The sequence below is a fragment of the Scylla paramamosain genome, chromosome 13 (genome assembly GCF_035594125.1).
Source record: "Scylla paramamosain isolate STU-SP2022 chromosome 13, ASM3559412v1, whole genome shotgun sequence".
Classification (NCBI taxonomy): Eukaryota; Metazoa; Arthropoda; class Malacostraca; order Decapoda; family Portunidae; genus Scylla; species Scylla paramamosain.
Genome location: NC_087163.1, coordinates 27,162,085 through 27,169,326, shown reverse-complemented (window position 1 = coordinate 27,169,326; position 7,242 = coordinate 27,162,085). Strand labels below are relative to the sequence as shown.

The 7,242-nt window shown below is 45.4% G+C and overlaps 1 long non-coding RNA gene across 1 annotated transcript in view; it reads left to right on the top strand.

The window, feature by feature from the left end:
• Positions 1–217: 217 nt before the first annotated feature.
• LOC135106186 (uncharacterized) overlaps positions 218–7,242 on the top strand; it is a 10,654-nt gene continuing 3,629 nt past the window's right edge. The window contains exons 1-3 of the long non-coding RNA XR_010271157.1: positions 218–336; positions 4,664–4,863; positions 6,042–6,158. This is a non-coding gene — a long non-coding RNA (uncharacterized LOC135106186). The remainder of the gene's footprint in view (positions 337–4,663; positions 4,864–6,041; positions 6,159–7,242) is intronic.

Genomic DNA, 7,242 nt, shown 5'->3' with positions numbered 1-7,242 from the left:
TGTCGACCTCAGTATACTGTTAGGAAAAAGTGCATTATTAAGACATTATTAGTGGTTGTATCACGGTATTTTATAATAGACTTATAACTAGTTTCCCCTGAAAATCTTTCGTTTTCTATCATTCTTTCATTCTACACGCCTGAGCCCTGACAGAGACCCAGAGAAATGTAAACAGGCACGAGTCAGACTTGATATAGGGCTGAATTTGTTGCTTTTCAGAGAGGGGCAGTCGGTCTGTACATGCGTGAGGTGGCGAGAGGCGTGTCCAGGGGGCGGCTAGTAGCGTGTGCCACCGTGGAAATATGTACAGACATAAAGAAGACGCCCTCAAGAAAGGTAAGGCCGGTTCCAGCTTTTATTTTTATTTATTTATTTCCATCACGGCCTGGGACCCCCCCTTTCCCGAGTCCTGAGGTGTTGGGGGACGGCCCGGGGGTGCTGTGTGCCCGTGAGTGTACCAGGTGCTCAAGCTTATACAAAACAAGGAAAGTTTGAAGCATTTTTAGAGGGGCAGTTGGTCTGTACATGCGTGTACATTAATTTTGAGGTGTTCCTTGTCATCCCCTGTCACTCCTGCCTGCCTCTGTCACCTCTACCAATCCCTGTCAAGCTCTGCCAAGCCCTTTGTCACCTCTCAAGTAATGAGGTGGCTTGAGATGTGAGATTTTAAACAGAAGCCTTTGCTGTCACCCCTGCCAAGCCCTACCAAACCCTGTCAGCCCCCACCAAGGCCCTCTCAAGCCCCAACAAGGCCTGTCAACCCCCTACCGAGACCTATCAGCTCTATAATCTGAAAAAAGTGCAGTGTCTTAGGAGGGATTGATTAAGTAAACAGTGACTTATGGCCAAAATGGAACTATATGGAGATTAAGTAGAGATTAGAATAGAAGCTGAAATTGAGCAGGATAGTTACAATCACAGACTTCCAACTTGCTACTCCTTGGTGTGAAAGAATCTGCAGGAAATTAAGTACATGGCAACTCCTGTTAGTCCCTCATGTGTTCTTGAAAGCAGACTGACAGATTCAGTGTGTGACATGCTGACGTGGGGGAAGGCTGTCTGGTGGCTGCTCTATGCTGTAGCTAACAAAATGGTTGTGTTTCAAGTGTTGTCATGCCTGGAAAGTCTACAGGTCATCATTACTAGTATAAATGTGTACTACAATGGTGAAATTTAGTGAAAAAATGTGCTGTTTATGTATTGGCAGGGAAAGATTTGTGCTCATCAAGACAATGATAAAAATTTTTTTTTATTATTATTTTTATTACTATTTTTTTTCTTTTACTTGTTTTGCTGTAAGATGAGACTACAATAACTGCCCCTTGATGCCCTATAAGGTACCGCCAAGCACCAAGGGGCGGCCACCACGGTGTACAGTGAAGCACGTCCCAGCATCCCTGTCACCATCTTTTCCCTGCCAATAATTATGCATTACATTTCCCAACTAATTTCATTCTAGTGCAACATTTCTACTACTAATGGTGGCCTGTACACTTCCCAGCATGACCAGTACAGCACTTCAAACAAACACAGCCTTTTCTTAGCCACAGCAAGGTGCAGCCACGACAGACAGCCTTCCCTAAGTCAGCATGTCACACTGCATCCATAACACTGAGCTTCCAGGAACACATCTGGGGGACTGATACAAGTTGCTGTGTAGGTCATTTGTCCCAGCAGACTCTTTCACACCAAGCAGGCATGAGGTGGTATTCTGTGCAGTGCGTCAGTGCTTGGAATTTTGAACCGGTCTTGCTGCATCTATGGCCCAGAGACCAAACACAGACCAAACAGAGGGCTAGCTGAACCTAACACAAACCAAACAGACGCCCACCAGAACCATACACAGGCCCACAGAACTAACTGACTGGCTGGCCGGCTGACTCGCTGGCTGAGTGACTGACTGACTGACTGACTGACTGGCTGGCTGGCTGGCTTGCGGGCTGGCTTACTAACTGACTGACTGACTGACTGGCTGGCTGAGTGACTGATTGACTGGCTGGTTAGCTAGTTGGGTGGCTAGCTGGTTGGTTGAATGGCTGACTGACTGACTGACTGACTGACTGACTGACTGACTAGCTGAGTGACTGATTGATTGGCTGGTTGGTTGAATGCCTAGCTGGCTGGTTGAATGGCTGACTGACTGACTGACTGACTGACTGACTGACTGACTGACTGACTGACTGACTGACTGACTAAATGACTGACTGACTAGCTGAGTGACTGATTGATTGGCTGGTTTGTCGAATGGCTAGCTGGCTGGTTGAATGGCTAACTGACTGACTGACTGACTGACTGACTGACTGACTGACTGACTGACTAACTGAGTGACTGATTGATTGGCTGGTTGGTTGAATGGCTAACTGGCTGGTTGAATGGCTGACTGACTGACTGACTGACTGACTTACTGACTGACTGACTGACTAACTGACTAGCTGAGTGACTGATTGATTGGCTGGTTGGTTGAATGGCTGACTGACTGACTGACTGACTGACTGACTGACTGACTGAGTGACTGACTGACTGACTGACTAGCTGAGTGACTGATTGATTGGCTAGTTGGTTGAATGGCTAGCTGGCTGGTTGAATGGCTGACTGACTGGCTGACTGACTGACTGACTGACTGACTGACTGACTGACTGACTGACTAGCTGAGTGACTGATTGATTGGCTGGTTGGTTGAATGCCTAGCTGGCTGGTTGAATGGCTGACTGACTGACTGACTGACTGACTGACTGACTGACTGACTGACTGACTGACTGACTGACTGACTAGCTGAGTGACTGATTGATTGGCTGGTTGGTTGAATGGCTAGCTGGCTGGTTGAATGGCTAACTGACTGACTGACTGACTGACTGACTGACTGACTGACTGACTGACTGACTAACTGAGTGACTGATTGATTGGCTGGTTGGTTGAATGGCTAGCTGGCTGGTTGAATGGCTGACTGACTGACTGACTGACTGACTGACTGACTGACTGACTGACTGACTGACTAACTGACTAGCTGAGTGACTGATTGATTGGCTGGTTGGTTGAATGGCTAGCTGGCTGGTTGAATGGCTGACTGACTGACTGACTGACTGACTGACTGACTGACTGACTGACTGACTGACTGACTGAGTGACTGATTGATTGGCTGGTTGGTTGAATGGCTAGCTGGCTGGTTGAATGGCTGACTGACTGGCTGACTGACTGACTGACTGACTGACTGACTGACTGACTGACTGACTGACTGACTAGCTGAGTGACTGATTGATTGGCTGGTTGGTTGAATGCCTAGCTGGCTGGTTGAATGGCTGACTGACTGACTGACTGACTGACTGACTGACTGACTGACTGACTGACTGACTGACTAGCTGAGTGACTGATTTATTGGCTGGTTGGTTGAATGGCTAGCTGGCTGGTTGAATGGCTAACTGACTGACTGACTGACTGACTGACTGACTGACTGACTGACTGACTGACTGACTAACTGAGTGACTGATTGATTGGCTGGTTGGTTGAATGGCTAGCTGGCTGGTTGAATGGCTGACTGACTGACTGACTGACTGACTGACTGACTGACTGACTAACTGACTAGCTGAGTGACTGATTGATTGGCTGGTTGGTTGAATGGCTAGCTGGCTGGTTGAATGGCTGACTGACTGACTGACTGACTGACTGACTGACTGACTGACTGACTGACTGACTGACTGACTAGCTGAGTGACTGATTGATTGGCTAGTTGGTTGAATGGCTAGCTGGCTGGTTGAATGGCTGACTGACTGGCTGACTGACTGACTGACTGACTGACTGACTGACTGACTGACTGACTGACTGACTAGCTGAGTGACTGATTGATTGGCTGGTTGGTTGAATGGCTAGCTGGCTGGTTGAATGGCTGACTGACTGACTGACTGACTGACTGACTGACTGACTGACTGACTGAGGCAGAGAGACAGGTAGGTGTTGGCAGGGTTGGTTTGGTTTGGAGTGTTGAGGTTTTATGATATTGTAGAGACAGAGAGGTTCAAAGCTTAATTAGACTTGTATCTTTGAGCCATGAGTCAGTAGAGAGGGAGAAAGAGGCAGACAGGCAGAGAGACAGGAAAAACAGGGAGGAAGAAAAGCTATTTGCACTGTACCTATAGGTCAGTATGGTGTAGAGTTGTATACTTGAATCAAGAGTAAATATAGACGCAGATACGAAGGCGGGCAAGCTGAGAGAGAGGGAAAGAAAGGGTCTGAATGAAAGGGAGGAGTCAGGCCTGCAGAAGGGGAGCTTTTGGTATTGTTTACTGATTAGTGTGATAAAGTGTTGTGTTGTGTTGTGAGGTGCAGAGAAAGAGAGAGAGGCTTGTGTGGTGATATTTCATGTTGATGTACAGCAATATGAAATAGTTCTCAGGAGAGAGAGAAAGAGATAGAAATTAGTGACACACACACACACACACACACACACACACACACACAGTAATACTCTATAGAAACCTATTTCTTTCCTAATTTGTCTATCTCCATCTTGTTTTTCATTGTAAGTCATTAATGTTTATCTTGTATTGTCTTGGCATTATTAAAACATGAGGTATATTATTATTAGTGGTTGTAGTTTTGTATCACAACATTAACTTATATTAGTTTTGCCTGAAAATCTCTCGTTTTCTAACATTCTCCCATCCTGCAGGCCTGAGTCCAGACCGAGACCCAGAGAAATGTAAACAAACGCACCAGTCAGACTTGATATAGGAGTGAATTTGTTGCTTTTTAAAGCGGCAGTCGGTCTGTACATGTGTGAGGTGGCGAGGGGTGTCGCCAGGGGGCGGCTAGTAGCGTCTGCCACCAGGGAAATATGTAAAAACATAAAAAAGACGCTTCTCAAGAAAGGTAAGGCCGGTTGCAGCTTTTATTTTTTCTTTATTTCTTTCCATCAGGTTAGGTTTATATTAATTCAGTTAGTTAGGTTTGGTTAAGTCTCTCTCTCTCTCTCTCTCTCTCTCTCTCTCTCTCTCTCTCTCTCTCTCTCTCTCTCTCTCTCTCTCTCTCTCTCTCTCTGTGTGGTGCTAATGGTGCAGGAAGGCCTTGTCTACCTGCACCATAAGCCATTATACCATGCGTCACTGTACATTTAAACTGTACCCCAAAAACTTAACCTAACTGGCCCTCACTTAAAAAAAAATATATCGTTTTTTTTTCGTGTTCTTAATATTTCAGTGCTACAATACCACATCACTGTACCCTATGATGCTAATGGTGCAGGAAGGCCTTGTCTACCTTCACCATAAGCGACTGTACCATGCGTCACTGTACCTTAAAACTGTACCACAAAAACAACCTAACTGGCCCTCACCTGAAAAAAAATATCTTTTTTTTTTTGTGTTTGCTTAATATTTCAGTGCTACAGTACCACAGCACTGTACTCTATGGTGCTAATGGTGCAGGAAGGCCTTGTCTACCTTCACCATAAGCCACTGTACCATGTGTCACTGTACCTTAAATCTGTACCACAAAAACAACCTAACTGGCCCTCACCTGAAAAAAAATCTCTTTTTTTTTTAACCTAACCTAACCTAACCTAACCTTACCTAACCTAACCTAACCTAACCTAACCTAACCTGACCTGACCTGACCTAACCTAACCTAACCTAACCTAACCTAACCTAACCTGACCTGACCTGACCTAACCTAACCTAACCTAACCTAACCTAACCTAACCTAACCTATCCTAACCTAACCGAGACATTAAAAATTAGTCACAAGGCAAAAAGACGATTCAAAGTGACTGACATACCAAGCAATTAATTAGTGAAATCAGTCTTTGTTGACTACTCCAAAGCCTTTCAGTTTGTCGACCTCAGTATACTGTTAGGAAAAAGTGCATTATTAAGACATTATTAGTGGTTGTATCACGGTATTTTATAATAGACTTATAACTAGTTTCCCCTGAAAATCTTTCGTTTTCTATCATTCTTTCATTCTACACGCCTGAGCCCTGACAGAGACCCAGAGAAATGTAAACAGGCACGAGTCAGACTTGATATAGGGCTGAATTTGTTGCTTTTCAGAGAGGGGCAGTCGGTCTGTACATGCGTGAGGTGGCGAGAGGCGTGTCCAGGGGGCGGCTAGTAGCGTGTGCCACCGTGGAAATATGTACAGACATAAAGAAGACGCCCTCAAGAAAGGTAAGGCCGGTTCCAGCTTTTATTTTTATTTATTTATTTCCATCCCGGCCTGGGACCCCCCCTTTCCCGAGTCCTGAGGTGTTGGGGGACGGCCCGGGGGTGCTGTGTGCCCGTGAGTGTACCAGGTGCTCAAGCTTATACAAAACAAGGAAAGTTTGAAGCATTTTTAGAGGGGCAGTCGGTCTGTACATGCGTGTACATTAATTTTGAGGTGTTCCTTGTCATCCCCTGTCACTCCTGCCTGCCTCTGTCACCTCTACCAATCCCTGTCAAGCTCTGCCAAGCCCTTTGTCACCTCTCAAGTAATGAGGTGGCTTGAGATGTGAGATTTTAAACAGAAGCCTTTGCTGTCACCCCTGCCAAGCCCTACCAAACCCTGTCAGCCCCCACCAAGGCCCTCTCAAGCCACCACTCAACCCCCTACCGAGACCTATCAGCTCTATAATCTGAAAAAAGTGCAGTGTCTTAGGAGGGATTGATTAAGTAAACAGTGACTTATGGCCAAAATGGAACTATATGGAGATTAAGTAGAGATTAGAATAGAAGCTGAAATTGAGCAGGATAGTTACAATCACAGACTTCCAACTTGCTACTCCTTGGTGTGAAAGAATCTGCAGGAAATTAAGTACATGGCAACTCCTGTTAGTCCCTCATGTGTTCTTGAAAGCAGACTGACAGATTCAGTGTGTGACATGCTGACGTGGGGGAAGGCTGTCTGGTGGCTGCTCTATGCTGTAGCTAACAAAATGGTTGTGTTTCAAGTGTTGTCATGCCTGGAAAGTCTACAGGTCATCATTACTAGTATAAATGTGTACTACAATGGTGAAATTTAGTGAAAAAATGTGCTGTTTATGTATTGGCAGGGAAAGATTTGTGCTCATCAAGACAATGATAAAAAAAAATTTTTATATTATTATTATTATTACTATTTTTTTTCTTTTACTTGTTTTGCTGTAAGATGAGACTACAATAACTGCCCCTTGATGCCCTATAAGGTACCGCCAAGCACCAAGGGGCGGCCACCACGGTGCACAGTGAAGCACGTCCCAGCATCCCTGTCACCATCTTTTCCCTGCCAATAATT